This window comes from Nuphar pumila, chromosome 13 (assembly GCF_984573655.1).
Source record: "Nuphar pumila chromosome 13, dmNupPumi1.hap1.1, whole genome shotgun sequence".
Lineage (NCBI taxonomy): Eukaryota > Viridiplantae > Streptophyta > Magnoliopsida > Nymphaeales > Nymphaeaceae > Nuphar > Nuphar pumila.
The window spans coordinates 56420848-56436380 of NC_143261.1; the positions used below are offsets into that span (position 1 = coordinate 56420848).

General features: G+C 37.8%; 1 protein-coding gene and 1 long non-coding RNA gene across 2 annotated transcripts in view; both read right to left on the reverse strand.

Annotated features, from left to right (window-relative positions):
• The window catches only part of LOC149818443 (uncharacterized), a 1135480-nt gene that overhangs the window by 872560 nt on the left and 247387 nt on the right, over positions 1–15533 (reverse strand). The gene's annotated exons all lie outside the window — the stretch shown is intronic.
• On the reverse strand, positions 4972–14032 carry LOC149818452 (uncharacterized). Its single transcript, XR_016427186.1, has 3 exons — positions 13951–14032; positions 12423–12485; positions 4972–5076 (listed from the first exon to the last, which is right to left on the reverse strand). It is a non-coding gene; the product is annotated as an uncharacterized LOC149818452 (long non-coding RNA).

A 15533-nucleotide genomic window follows, 5' to 3' on the forward strand; every position in this document is an offset into this window, starting at 1 on the left:
AACAAATACAACAACAACGACTGCCACTACCCAGGATAGAGCAGAAACCTGTGGCAGGTCGTGTCTATGCGGTGACAGCCGAACAACTCACGGATAATGATCGTATCAAGGAATCTGAATACCTTGATAGATAGAGTTGTGTTGGGTAGGAAGCAATTGAAAGACAAGATCCAATGAATGCTTGAGACAAGTGGCTTATGACCTTGTGTACGGTCATCTGGATAGATATGTATCCTTGCTCTGTAAAGTAATTTTGGATTTGTCAAATAAAAATCTTAAGTGCTTATGCCCAAAATTTATGGCTATAGACCCCATGATTGAAAAATTAAGTTTGCGTAATTAGAACGTTAAAACTTACTTAATAAAATAAACCATCGAGGAATTGTTCCCAAGAAGAGAGTCTTGTGAGGTTTTACATATTCAAGATCAGATCGTCTAGCCAGAGTGAGCCTGTGAGGGTATACAGCTCCGTGCGAGTGTATATGTTCCAAAATCAGTAGCTTAGCTAGTATGATTCTGTGAGGGTGTACTGATCCAATATCAGGTGAGTCTGACGAGGGCGAACCTGTGAGGAGGTACGTTTCCAATACCAGGTAGTCTGACAGGGGACTTATCCCAATATGGTTAATCTCTAGAAGAATGATCTATGTGTATGGAATAGTTACACAAGATGGCTATATTGATAGCCGGTTGGAAGAACATTGATTCAACAAAACTATCGTGGTTGTAGCATAATTTGAACTCAGATATGAGAAGCATACCTCAATTGATCGAGAATCATGATATGAGGTTATGATTGAAATAAATATGATGTTGAACTAAGTGAATAACATTATGAATCTAACATATGGGAGAAATATCCCGAGTTACGCACTTAGTACACTTAACTGAATTTCGCGGACGAAATTCCTTTAAGGGGGTAATGATGTAAGACCCGCAATTTTTCAGTATCTTTCTGAAGAAATTCACGAGGCATTTTCAAGTAAAAATAACATCTCAACCCGAAATACAAATCAGATCGATTTGTACGAATCAGTTATACTTGAGATATTCGTCGCTTTGCGAATATATGCTCAAACACTCTGGAAGCCATAACCTCTTAACTAAACAAAAACAAAGGATTTCCTCGAGCCAACTTTCTTAGTTACGTCAATACGAAGAAAATGGCGTACTCAGAATTTTCGGAAAAAAATCGCCGGAAACCCGAAATTCTTGCGGGACCCACGGAAATATTGGTGGGACCCACAGAAATATTCCTCAGAAAATATCTGGTGGGACCCACAAAAATATCCCATGGAATATCCAAGTGGGCCCCACACCAAGGAACCTCTTGGAATTAAAAAGAAGCCAAGGGGGTAGTTTGGGCATGCAAAAACCCAAGAGGAGGTGGGTTTGGGCTATAAATAGCCCTCCCCACTCTCTCTCTTCTCATAATTTCGACCCCCCCTCTCTCTCTTGCCTTCTCTCTCTCTCCTAAACCTCCCCTACCTAGCCTAGCCCACCTGAGCCCACCTGACCTGGTCTGAGCCTGCCTGACTTAGCCTGAGCCTGCCTGACCTGGTCCTAACCCACCTGACCTGGGTCTGAACCCACTTGACCTGGTCCAAACCCAGTTGACTTGACTTGAACCTAGTTGGGTTTAAAGTCAAAGTCAAAGTCCTTTTTAGTCCTAATTCCGGTTTGGATTTCTGAACCCAGACTTAGCCTACTTGAGCTGAGTTCGAACCTGCTGAACCCAGTTGACTTGGATCGAACCCTGTTTGGTTCAAACCACTTATGTTGAGTAGCTTGACCTACTCTACCTCTTTCTCAACTAAGTCAGCTTCATCTGACTTAGTCTGACCTCTCGAAGGAAGGCTCGAAGCCCAAGAAGCAACCCGGAGCCGTTTCTTCCACGATTTGAAGTAAGTTCGCTTCGTTGATCCATCTCTCTCAAGTATTTGATTGTTTGTATATAGAATATACTTTCTGAAGTAGTATCTTGCTTTAGTTCTTGGTTGAGCCCTCTAGGACGCTTCGGTGTTCACGCGCTCGCCTCGTAACTATCGTCGGATATATATGTTCGAATGCGCAGTATATGCGTTCTTCAAAAATAGTATCTCACCCTAGTTCTTGGTTGAGCCCTCTAGGACACTTCGGTGTTCACTCGCTCGCCTCGTAACTATCGTTGGATACAGATCTAGGTGTATATCTGCTGATTCTGCCGACGCGTCTTATATCGCACAGGCTATGTAATTTACCTTTGCCGTCGCGTCGTATGATGCCAAGGCTCCCTGCTTTCTGTACTTCCGATTATGCATTTACTTACGCCGTCGCGTCGAACGATGCCAAGGCTCCTGCTTTCTGCAATGTCTTTACTTACGCCGTCGCGTCGAACGATGCCAAGGCTTCTGCTTTGTTATATATGTAGAATATTTCGTTCAGTTACACACCCTGAACAATAGTATATGCATTTCTTTACGCCGCCGCTGTATAAAGCACAGGCTTCTGCTTATACTACATATATAGCGCATAAATGAGCGTTCAAATGGAGATCAAACTCCAAATCGCCCATGCGATTCCTTGACCGCTCCTCGTTCAAGATTCTGCTTGACGAATGAAGCCCCTATTGGAAAGGCTTTGGTTTTTGGCAAAATGCTCTTTACGTAATGACTAAGTCAATTTCGTATGGCCTGGCTATGGCCAAGGGTTCCTGCAACCTTGATGGATGCAAAGTACGCACAACGGTGCGCATCCATTTCCCGAATTAAGCGTGGCGATTTCCTACCAAAGAGGGGAGATGCCGCTGAAATGGATAAAAGAAACGCACGCTTTCTCCGTAAAAGAGAGGAAGTGCTGCTGAAATTTCTGAAGAAGCTATGAATAGCTCAGAAAGAACGTAGCAGGATACTCTGACATATAGCAGAGTGCTACCCAGTTCATGGTTTGCCCTCTACAACGTAGAAGGGTTCGTCGCACCACTGCCGGTAGAGCAGGGGAGGTGCTGACGAAATGGTTGGCAGAAGAGCTGCCGGAACCAATGGAACGGCATAATGATGTCCGTTGATGGAACGATGCTAGATCGGCTCGTATCCTTGTGCCTGCAAGGGCACCTTGCTCGTAAGGGCCGCTGAGCCGGAGTAGAGGTTGCGCCTTGGCTAGGTTTGGACTCGTTGCGTAAAAATACGCCGAGTAGCCGATCTATTTAGATCGAGTCATATGCATGCTCATTGAGAACGGTTACACAACCAGACTCGTAAGGGCCGAAGAGCCAGAGTGTGTTGTTTCCACCCAAAGAGGTGTGATGCTCGTGGTGGCCGAAGTGCCAAAGAGCGGTGTTCTGCATGCATATGAATAAGACTTAAGGTCGCACATACCCCGCGGTTGAAAATCGTGTTAGGGGTACCCCCTCAGTAATGACTGTGTTGGGGAAGACTGAATGGGGTCGGGTACATACTCTCGTAGTGCTGAAAGCACGGGCTGCCTAAATGGCATGCAGATTCTGTCCAAGTAATTGTAAGACTGGCAGACCCCTTCAGGAATTATGCTCACTGTGGAATGACAGTGATGGTACAGCCTTGAGTGACATGTATTTTACTTTGGACCTGATAGAGTCCACGATGGCCTTAGTCACTCATGGGTTTTGGGGTCGTGGTTATCCTTAAGATCTAAGGATTAAACCCAACTACTGCAAGTAGAGGATGCATCCGAATATGGGCCTAGTAGGATTCTCCCAGTTGAAACACACTGCCCTACTATGGATAGGGTCAACAGGCCTCTGGGGTATCTAAAATACATAGAATAATCAACCCCCAGAACGTCGCGTTGATGCCCGGACAATAGCTCTACCTGCGTACCAAAGGCGGGAGCGGTTAATTATCGAAACAATGCATTAGTTCTAGGTTCAGCGATGCTTTGAATGTATGAGTGGATGACGTGTTGAGTCAGTCCTGCATAACCTTTGTGAAGGTGTCATGTTCGGTATACTACTGGACCGACTGGGCAAAGACCCGTGTTGTATCCGCACGACTAAGCGAAACTCGAGGAGTTGTCCTTAGATGCGTGGGATACGGATGTGCCAAGTATGAAGACTTGAGCTAGACATCACTTTGAGACCCGGAAGAGGTCATGGCTAAGTCGTGGAGACTTATGCGGCTATTCAAATCACAACCCTGAAAAGGCTTGCTCTAAGTCATGAAGACTCGAGCGGATGTTCAACTCATAGCCCTGAGGAGGCTCCTGCGATATACGCTAAGTCTTGGAGGCTTGAGCGTCGTTATTGCGCATTGCGACCCTGAGTGGTCATTATCGTGCTTGAGTTGAATGGTTACATGATTGCATGCTTACCAGACCATCAGTGGTTCTGACCCCGTTTTATGGGGATTTCAGGTGTTGGACCTGCGTGGCGATATGCGGAGCAAGGCGGCATCGAGTTCCAGGGTTTCTCTAGACAGAGTTGTACTGCTTCCTTTTATTGAACCTACACTGCTTTTCTAAGCAGTAGTGTTGTAATAAACATGAGTTTTTGATAAAATGGAACACTTTGGTGGTCAATGAGTTGCTTGGCCACATACCTGCAATGTGCTCGGAGTTTTCTAAAACTGACGACTCATTATCGTTTGATTCCGCTGCTAAAAGCTTTTCTAAGTTCCGCTGCAAAGAAAAAAAAAAAAAAGAAATTCATGAAAATTTTAACTTAGCTTTGTTTTGGAAATCCGGGGCGTTACATTGTCTTTGGTGTCTCTTTTGCGAACTTAGTTCTAATGGGCTATAAATGCTAGTGCTTGCGTAGAAATTGACCTCTTAGAGCTTAGTTTGGTTGAAGCAGGACCATAGATCAGTTACAGCATCATTCACTTTCTTTAAAAAAAATCATATATTTTCGGAGGTGAATTTGAGGTCGTTACATAGTTGATATCAAAGCAGGTTTAGAAACAACATCATGATTTATAAATTCGTGATCTAGAAAATAGTCTATGCATCACCGATAACAGAAATGTAAATCTACTAATCAGAGTTCAAATAGGAAACACTGAAAAACTGAGATCTCTTGACTACTTCCAAATACGACTCCACGATGCTCCAATTATGCGTTACCTGAAAAATTTTAATGCAGAAGGGTCAGACTCCCCTGTCTGCGTAAGAAGCATTATATCTATATGTGGTGCTCAGTGTCCTGTGTACAAATATGTGCAACAACTGCAGATATAACTAGCATGGAAATTTATATCATTCTAAGAAAATGATTATGCTTTCAATTCATGATACAGTGCAAAAGAGGATTGAACTAAAGATACATTTATCCACATTAGCACAAGCTGTAGATTCTACAAGTTTTACGAAAGTCATATCAACAGTACATAATTCTTCAGGAATAAGTTTTCAGTCAACTTAAATTATTTAATGTTTATCTTACTCTCACCCTGTGGGTAAGCACAGGCATAGACATTGTAGTGAACTGAGACCATACGGTGAGATGCCTAACTCTCACGAAAACACGAACATCCATGAAGCTCATACCACCTACCCTCTCCAAGGTAGATCATGGGTCCGGTAACATACACCATCTTTCAGGTGTACCCAGAGCCTGGAGAATCCGGTAACATATACCGTCTTTCAGGTATACCCAGAGTCTCAAAGGTTTTATATTTCATTTTACATTTTCTTTATAACCAAGTGCGAGCTATCGCACTACGAGGGGTCTGGTAACATATACCTTCTTTCAGGTATACCCAGAGCCTCAGAAATCTCATATTTGATTTCTCAATTATTTTCCTGTGCGAGTCATCGCACCAAAGATGATTCTCAAAATCCCGAACCCGCCTTGGGGTTCACACACATTGTATGGACTTAATTTTTTTTTTTGTGAGGGTGCCATGAGCACCATCAAGATAGCATTTCTCGGAACATGGCTCGACTCGGAGCTCACAGTCATCATTTTTTTTTTTTGAAGTTATGAGCTAGGGTGTAAACAATAGCATGTGCTTGAATCCACAAAAAAGCAATTGACAAATAATTGAAGGTAATGGTGCCCTTTTTGTTCCACAACCCATAGAAGCAGAAAATCAATTAAAATAAGGCACAAGTACAATGTTAAGTTAATTATTTCAAAACAAACAAAGCAGTAACAATGCCTGAACAATTACTTTAATAATTGTTGCATCAACCAATTCACCAAATTGGCTCATGTGTTGCCTTGAACCTTCATCATCTACCTCCCAAGGAACACCCAAGACCTGAGAAGTTTTATACAAAACAGGATAAATATATTCCCATAAGTAAATGTATAAGGAGTAGGTTTCATAAATAAGCATACCACCAGCCTTGTGCTTCCTGTAGACATTGTTCTCCCACTCCACTCCTTACAAATGACCTTCAACACAACGAAGTAGGGGAAAATATGCTTAATCATTCATGAACTGGCTACATTCAGAAAAATACCACAAATGAAAGCGACCAACATAGTCTATATTACAGCTTCATAATACATTAATGGCTGGCATGATTCTTAGCAGTTCGCACAAATGCATCAGCCTTAATTTCATGTTTTTGCACAATTTCATTCGGTGGAGTTGTAAAACCTGCTCCCTTGGTAAGGGACATTACTAATCTCTTCGTTCAAGTCAAGCGAAAAAAGGAGAGAAAGAGAGACAGATCTTATATTAGCATAACAGCTATATCTTCAGTTATTTAACATATCAAAATCCATATCTGAAAAGCAACAACAGACACACCAATAGTATGTTACAAACCAATCATGCACGTGCACACATGCACACACAATACACAGTATCAGTCACACTCAAGAATGTTGGGGTAGATTAAGACATCATCATGCTCTTATGCATAATGCATGCACATACACATAATTTTGCATATAAATAGAATCACATATGAATTCACCATTACAACACAAACCAAGAAATAAGTATTTCATCTTATCGTATATGAATTCACCAACAGATGAGAAATTCACAAAACAACCATAATGCAACAATATACTGTAACTAACACATATCTCCAAACACAAGTTCCATTCTTCTTCAATTCACCAACCGGAGCTCAACAGAGCCTGTCGGTGCCCACTTTCACATTTGGGGAACTGAACTTGGGTCGGTCCAGCTGACCCGCACTCAACCTAGCCAAGCTGAGTTGAGCACGAGTTTGACCTCGATGTCACCAAAAGCCATCACCTCCTTCAGCAAGGTCATTTCGCCAACCTTGACCCTACCGCTTGTGGTCGTCACCTTCGCCACAACCTTGTTCTTCACTACCATCATCGGACTGGAAACCGAGGTTAGCATACGTGTCCTCGCTCATAGTTGGATCGTCAATAAAATACGATCAATGTCATGCTAATCGAGGAGAATTCTCGAGGGCCTTTTTGAAATTTCTTTATTTCTCGTGAGACCACATGCATTACAAGGTAGGTTTATAATAACTTTAACATATATGTGTAGTTTTAGGTTTTTTGAAATGCTTGGGGTTTTCATAATTACATAGTTTATATATATATATATATTCAAAAATTGTTTGTGTTGCATGCCTTTTGAGAAAATATATATTTAAGTAATATTTGTTTTTCATAAACAAGAATGTGCATATGTTAAAAAAGTATCAAAATTTTCCATATGTGAGTATTTTGAACATGTTTTCAATAAAAGACACGTATATGTTCAGGTTTTACAAACATATTCTAACATATGTATTTTGGATTTTATGAATAGTTAAATATGAGTGTATTTCAAGATTTTATGAATAAATATATGTATATGGCTCATGTTTTTTGAATATGCATGTTTCTGAAATTATTACGTAGTTTTAAGCCTGTGTAAATGCTTATGATGAATGATAAAATGCATATCAAAGATGCTGCATAGTATCTATGATGAAAAGCATGTTATTCAATTGTTATTTTATGTGAGGCAAAACAGGGTGGTTCAACAAAGAGAGGAGGTTGTTCAGCAGGAGCGGCTGAGAGCAGTCACCAGGAGTCAGTGAAGGTGGCACTGGTGGGTGCCATCGGTGGCTGCCAGTTGGTGGGAAGGAGAGAATCGGGTGGCAATGGTATGGTGCAAGACGAAAATCAGGAGAGAGATGGGCAGTGGTGGTGGTGGTGGTGGACTGGTGGTGGTGGTGCTGGGTTTACACGAGAGAGGGGAGAGTGAAGGGTGAAGGGGAGCATGAGTGAAGTTTATGATACAGGTGAGAGGGAATGTAATGGGCAGAGGGGGCATGAGTAGAGTATTTATAGGAAGAAAAAAAGGAAAAAATCCAATTAGAAAGGGGGAAAACCTTTTTGATTTGAAAAAAAGTAGGGGGAAAAAACATTTTCAAAGGCGAGTGTGGAAAGAAAAACTTGAAATTAGAATTTGGTTTTGAATTTCTTTTTAGTTTTAAGTAGGAAAACAAGTGGGCTTGGATTTGGATTTTGGTGAGACCTATTTGGATCTCATTAAATCCAAATCCAACCTACTAATATATATATATATATATAATTAAATTCATTTGGGTCATAAGTGGACTTAAATCCTATTTATTTAAATGAGATTCATTTGGGTCTTAGGTGGATCCAAACAAATTTATTATACTTTAATAGGATCCATTTGAGTCACAAATGGATCTAAAATTTTATTTACTTGATGAGATCGAATTGGGTCTCCAAGTGGATCCAAATGTCCTTTTCTTAGTGAGATCCATTTGGGTCATCTAAATATATCCAAATCTTATTTTACTTAGTAGAATTCATTTGGGTCTCTAAATAAATCCAAGACACTTTCTACTTTAAAGAAAGATCCAATTGCGTCTCAAATGGATCTAAATTTCTTCTATGCCTGATTTAAGCCCCGATATAAATCAAAACCCTACCCAAATCTATTTCGGTTGACTGAAATCATTTGGAGATCCAATCCTAAATAACTTGAGATCGAGTGGATCTTATATGTTCATTCAAATAGTTCAAACTTGCGTTTGAGTTGGTTGATCCTCTTAGATCTATATTGAGGTCGAGATCCAAATACTTCATACAAAACCTCATAACTGCCCAATTAAATATCAAATAACTTCAATAAATGACAAAATATTATCCATAAATAACTGCTAATTAATTAATCAATATTAGCTAAGTAATTTGCTAAAAAATGATATTTAATCAAAGTTAAATACCAAAATAATTCACAAAAAAAAATCTTTTATTTATTTAAAAATTTTGAGAAATTTATAAACTTTACATTATTGCTCAATAAATATTATTTCAATAAAGAGCAATTGGCAATCATTGATGTTAAGTCAATTTAGTTGTTTGAGCAACTGTGTAACAAAAGACTTAATGATATAGAACGATTTCAATGGCTATCAATATAGTCAAAAGATCGAGAAGTTGTTATCGACAAAAGGTTTAATAATCTTTAGCACTATCATAATTTTTTAAAGATCATGTGATAAGAAATAACTATAAAATAAAATTTATGAAAAACTGCAATAACAGAGTAACTGTAGTATGCATGAGAAATAACTTGCGGACTATGGTTCATTCCACTTGGAGGATCCATTGAACAAAGGTGCAGAAAACATCATTCTTTCAATTGAAGAAGTATCAAAGTGAGCATACATGTGGTGGATCATTGGACAACGTAGTAGTGAAAAAAATATCTTTCAAGTGGATTTCAAGTGTTATTCTTGAACACTTACACGATAACCCAAAGTTAACTCTAAAAGAAATCTTAAATGACATTAGTCGCAAGGAAAGTATGAAGGTTACGTACAAACAAGCATGACATTAATGAGAAATGACTAAGGTGATCCTATATGGTTTATTCGAAGAGTTTTTCAAGATGCTTTTTGCCTATTGTCATTATTTGATTACGACTAACCGATGATCGACAATGTGCATTGAAACTGATAGACGACATAGATTTATGTACATGTTTGTATCTTTTCGTGCATGCATTGATCAGTTTTTTAAAGAAAGCCCTCCACTTCTTATGGTAGATGACACATTCCTAAAAGAAAAATACATAAATATTGTTGTCAGCCCATGGTATTGATCCTTGTGATCAAATATTTTTGGTTGCATTTACTATTATAGATAACGAGTCGAATGAATCATGGGTGTAGTTTTTTTATGCATGTGAATGCACAATTGAGACACTAATACAATGACATACCCAAAGTTAAAGTACAATTAACAACTATCTCAAATAAGCACACAAAGCTACACAATATGTTCTCCCATACATGGCTAAATTGTCAGGTTGAATTTTACACAAAACACTACGAAAAACTTTTAACATAAATTTGGAATATCACTAGGTCAACTTTGGTAAAGCACAACCAAAGCACTCACGAGACAAAAGTATAATTATTTTCTTAAAAAGATTCAGGAGCAAAGGGAAGATGCATACAAGTATGCAACTAAGGTCATAAAAGAAAAACATTAGGCTAACATATACTTTTCAACTAGAATGTACAAGCGCTTAACCTCTAATATAGTAAAGAGATTTAATGCGAGGATTCTCACAATACATGGCTAAATTGTCAGGTTGAATTTTACACAAAACACTACGAAAAACTTTTAACATAAATTTGGAATATCACTAGGTCAACTTTGGTAAAGCACAACCAAAGCACTCACGAGACAAAAGTATAATTATTTTCTTAAAAAGATTCAGGAGCAAAGGGAAGATGCATACAAGTATGCAACTAAGGTCATAAAAGAAAAACATTAGGCTAACATATACTTTTCAACTAGAATGTACAAGCGCTTAACCTCTAATATAGTAAAGAGATTTAATGCGAGGATTCTCACAATACATGACAAGTCACTAAATCCTCTTATTGAAAAACTTTATCTCATGATGATGAAACTTTTTGAAAACCAAAAGAATAATACCCATAACATGTGTGGTGCCTAAAGTAAAAAAAAGTTGGACGATGGTAAGAAAGAAGCACGAAATCTATGTGTTCAAGTAGTGCATTGCCTTCATTGTCGATACAAAGCCTACAATCACTCTCACAATTGCAATGTTTATCTTAAAAAACAAACATGCTCTTGTAGAGAGTAACAGGTTAGCGAGATTTTGTGCAAACATATAATCACGTGCATTTTGTACGAAGACAAGTTATCAGAAGATTACTACGATAAGTTCTACACTATTAAATTGTATCAAGCTGCATATAATACTTATTCATTTTTTCTAATGACGGATAATATCTCACATCACTCCTCCAAACCTTATTCCAGTCTTACCACCTAAAGCGCATCCTAAAACAAGATACCTTAAGAAGAAACAAAAAACAGAACACAAAAATGTTGGGTAATACAAGTGCAATCATTTTTTATGAAATTGGCCACAACCGGCGAAAGCACAAATAACATTATATTAGAGTACAGATGGTTTACAAAATCTGTATTTATTAGAAGTTGTTTTATGAATTCTTTCTTTGTATTTACAATCTTTTTTAATTAATTATTCCAATGTCTTATATCTTTTATGTATATAAGGAGTTCACAATGAATAATTATAAACCAAAAAAAAACATGGTAGTAGAAAGCAGTTCAAACCCCGTCACCAACCCCAAACAAGGAAGCAATTGTGTTAATTATACAACACATTGAACAGAATTATAAAGTGAAAATTGCCCAACTTCTGATAATTATTTGGTGCAATGAACTTTACACAATTTGGCTTTGAGGATACAACTGAGCTTGGCCTGCTCATGGAGTCTAATCTACAACGTGTTGTCCAACTAAACTGCCTGGTACAAATCACTTAAGATAGCACCTTTAATAAAATGAAAGGGACTCACACTAGGTTAAAAAATGATAGAGAGAGAGAGAGATGGATAACAGGAATAAAAGATAGGCTTCAGTTATTATAGACTCGATCCCAACAGCCAATAATTAAGTCAAACGGCATCTACGGCCTAAAAAGGAAATTAAATGGTCTAAACAATACTAAAAAACCTAAAAACATCTACAGAGGAGGTGACTAGTCAAACGATCAAATGAGAGGAAACAACTAGGCCAATCAATCTTGCATGAAGTACATATCCTTATGTTAAAATCGATGTGAATCTGCTGATATGAATTGAATCTCCTAATTAGAAACAGCAACACTTAAAAAGTCACTTGCTCATGCACAGATATCTTGATAAATTAGATCAGTCAATATCAAGCATGCACTAAACCTTTCAATGAATTGTCGTTTATCCGGATCTCCAATGGAATTATTTCATCATATAAGCCCTCAAAAACTTCGTCAGCATGTACAGAATTTAGATGACTAAAACTAAATAAAACTAATCCAGTTATTATCATTCAATATTAAACAATAATGAAAAACACGACGGTTAAAAAGGTATACGGAATGCACACTCATGTTCTATGTTTCTTCTTCTTACTCGGAGAATTTAAATTCAAGTTTCTTTTCCCTTTGCCTGACCTTTTCATTCCACTTACAAGCTCTGTAACTTCAATAGAATTTGAAGCCGGCTCTTCCAAAATGCTGCAATACCAAGTTGACAACCACCAGAGTAAGATGAATTTATTCAGCAAAAATTCTAGTTGGCAGGCAGAGAATTGCCTTTTTATATTCTTTGAGAGGAAACCCCAGTTCAGGTGGTGGGGCTCGGTAGAGATTGATGCTCTGCCGTATGGCCCACTCCCAAGCACATAAAATCCTTCCAGGGAGCTTGATGCTTGGGCTTAAAGCAAGGGATGCACACCCTGGGTATCACAGTTACAAATCTCATTCTCAGGTTAAAAAAGTGAGTTTTCCTCAAGAAAATCTCTGTAAGTTGAAAATTTATACATTAATTACTAATATAGAGCAATCCTAGGGTGCTCCCAGAGCACCTACTAGAAATCATATTTGTAGGTTGCATCTTCTCAATCAGATCTTATAGATGTACTTAAAACAGTGTATTTGATAGTAATCATGTTTTGGATCATGTTCAAAATAGGCTTTTTTAGTCATAAAATTTTGGTACCTTGTGAGCCATTGATTTTTGAAGATCTTAAAAAAAACTACATGTATGACATAATCACATGATCCAAACATTTTTTTCCACTAAATAAAAACTGTAGATCATGTCTATAGGGTCTGATCAACGAAAAAAGCACTCAGATTTTGAAAATTTGAAGCTTCTACTAGGTGGCAGTAGGTGATCGGGGAACACCCTATCATTATTAATATAGAGTAATGCTCCGGGAACACCTACTCCCTCCTACTAGAAAGCAAAGTTGTAGATCATATCTATAGGGTCTGATCAACGAAAAAATCACTCAGATTCTGAAAATTTGAAGCTTCTATTAGGTGAGAGTAGGTGCTCTGGGAGCACCTTATATATATAAATATATATATATAGAGAGAGAGAGAGATTTTGAAAATGAGGTAAGGGGCGTTTACAAAAATACTATACAACATAGGTTACTTTGAACAATGGGGTGAAAGGCATTTACAAAATACCATATAATATAAGGTAGTTTCAGCAATGGGGTGAAGGAAGTTTAAATGATACGCAACATATAACACAGTTTCCCTTTAAAAAAATATGCATAAGTTGTTTAGAGTCTAATCGGTTACTTGAATAGTACCATACCAAATGTGTAGGGGAGGGAAGGCCCTCTCAGCTGCTATATAAAACGAGGGTGCCTCCCCTTCATTTAGTGAAAAGCCATTGCCATCGGTAGTCAGCATTCAATGCTGCCTGACATGCGCCATTCAATGCCAGCTCAGCTCAGCATTGAATGATTGCTGACAAAAAAAAAGTTCACACCATCAAAAGAAGCGGCATGATTTTTTTGTATATTTCAAAATCTTACAAAAAATCGTGAGGGTTTTAGCAGTATTTTTAAAATATCGCATTTTTTTCGGGTATATAGCGTTTTATGATTATATTGAAGCCTTTGTGAGCCAAGCAGAGAATTAATTAATTATTGGAGATTTCTAATAAAAATCCATCTATTACCTTGATTTCTTCTCAGCTTTTTTAGAAAGAGATCCCTCAACAATCCTTGCATGATACTTATGGAAAGGAGCACTCCCTTTTCTATTTTCATCCTAGAGATATTAGAATAGTTGGTGAGAGAAGATGGCTAGTAAACACAAAAAAAAAAGAGAAACACTAGCACACCTGGAGAAAAGATTCAAGTGATGCTTGGTCATTTGGAGAAAAAGCAATCTCATCCCTTTTTTTCTGTACAAATTCTATGTTCTGCTCAACCTATATCATAGGAAAAAGAAAAAGGTGAGAGAATTGCCAAATTAATTTGATACTTGAATGCTGAAGAGCGCAGAAGATGGCAAGTCTTTAATTACAAGAAAAGCTCATTTTCATACTCTCCCGTAATTTAAGCTTGAATGAAAAAGAAAAAAGCAGACATCATCTCTTTTCATGAATATTTGATGTCAGATTATGATATCCAGAAACTTCAAGAGCATGATATTAATACAAAAAAAAATATGTGAAGATGATATGTCCATCACGAAATCCACTACTAGTGCATCCTGCTTACAAAGTTTGCATCTGTAGAATACCATTATATACTACAATATGAAACAGTCCTAAAATATTCACTGATGTCAACTAAAAACCAAGACTATGTTTTAGTTTAATTTTCTTTTCCTTATTTCATTAATTAGTTTAACATTGGTCACAAAGAGCACAACAGAGGATGTTTCAAAAATCATCCTGCTACTTTCATTTGGACATTATTTTGGGTGTTGCATGGAATCTGGTCCAGTCTAGGAAATGTCGCAGATAGCTGAAGTGTAAGTGCATATCACAAACACCAAAAGGGATTTGTTTTAATTTTATCAGCAACAAATACTTAAAATGATTTTGGGTAAGATGCTGGGAGCTGGCCCTGCAGCAGAGTGTGCATTTGGCCAGCGGAGTGGGATTGAGGAGTGATGCTAACCCCACATCTCAAGATCAAAACCAGTCATGTGTCTGTGTGCAAGCTGATGCAAGCGGTTGTAATGAAGTATGTGGAATTACAAAAGCAAAGTGCAAAAGCACATAAGTGGACAATTACAAAGAAGATAGACAAGCACAAAAGTGCATAGACAAAAGTCCACTAAAGGACAATACAAAGAGTCAATTAAAAATAAAATATTATTGAAAATGTGCTTTGGGAAGCCATGAAAAAATATAGGGGGAACACTCCCCTATTTATATACAAATACAAGAGGGAGACCATTGGGAGCTCCCTTTCATAGAGACGTTGGGGAGCTCCCTCGGTCATATTTTTTTACTGTTGGGGCCCCTATCGACTCTATAGAGCGGGGCCCAATGACATGATAAAATAGAAATAAAAAAAGAAAATGAAGACAAAAATAAGAAAATGAAAAAATAGTTGTTTCTAATAAACAACTATAATTACATACAAAAAGACAAAAATGCCCTTATTGGGCAAACTGTTTATATATATATATATATATATATATATATATATATATATATATATATATATACACTCCCCTTCAAACTTTACGAGAAAATGATCGAAAGTTTGCTGAGAAAGAGAAATCGAGGAGCGGAAAGAGCTT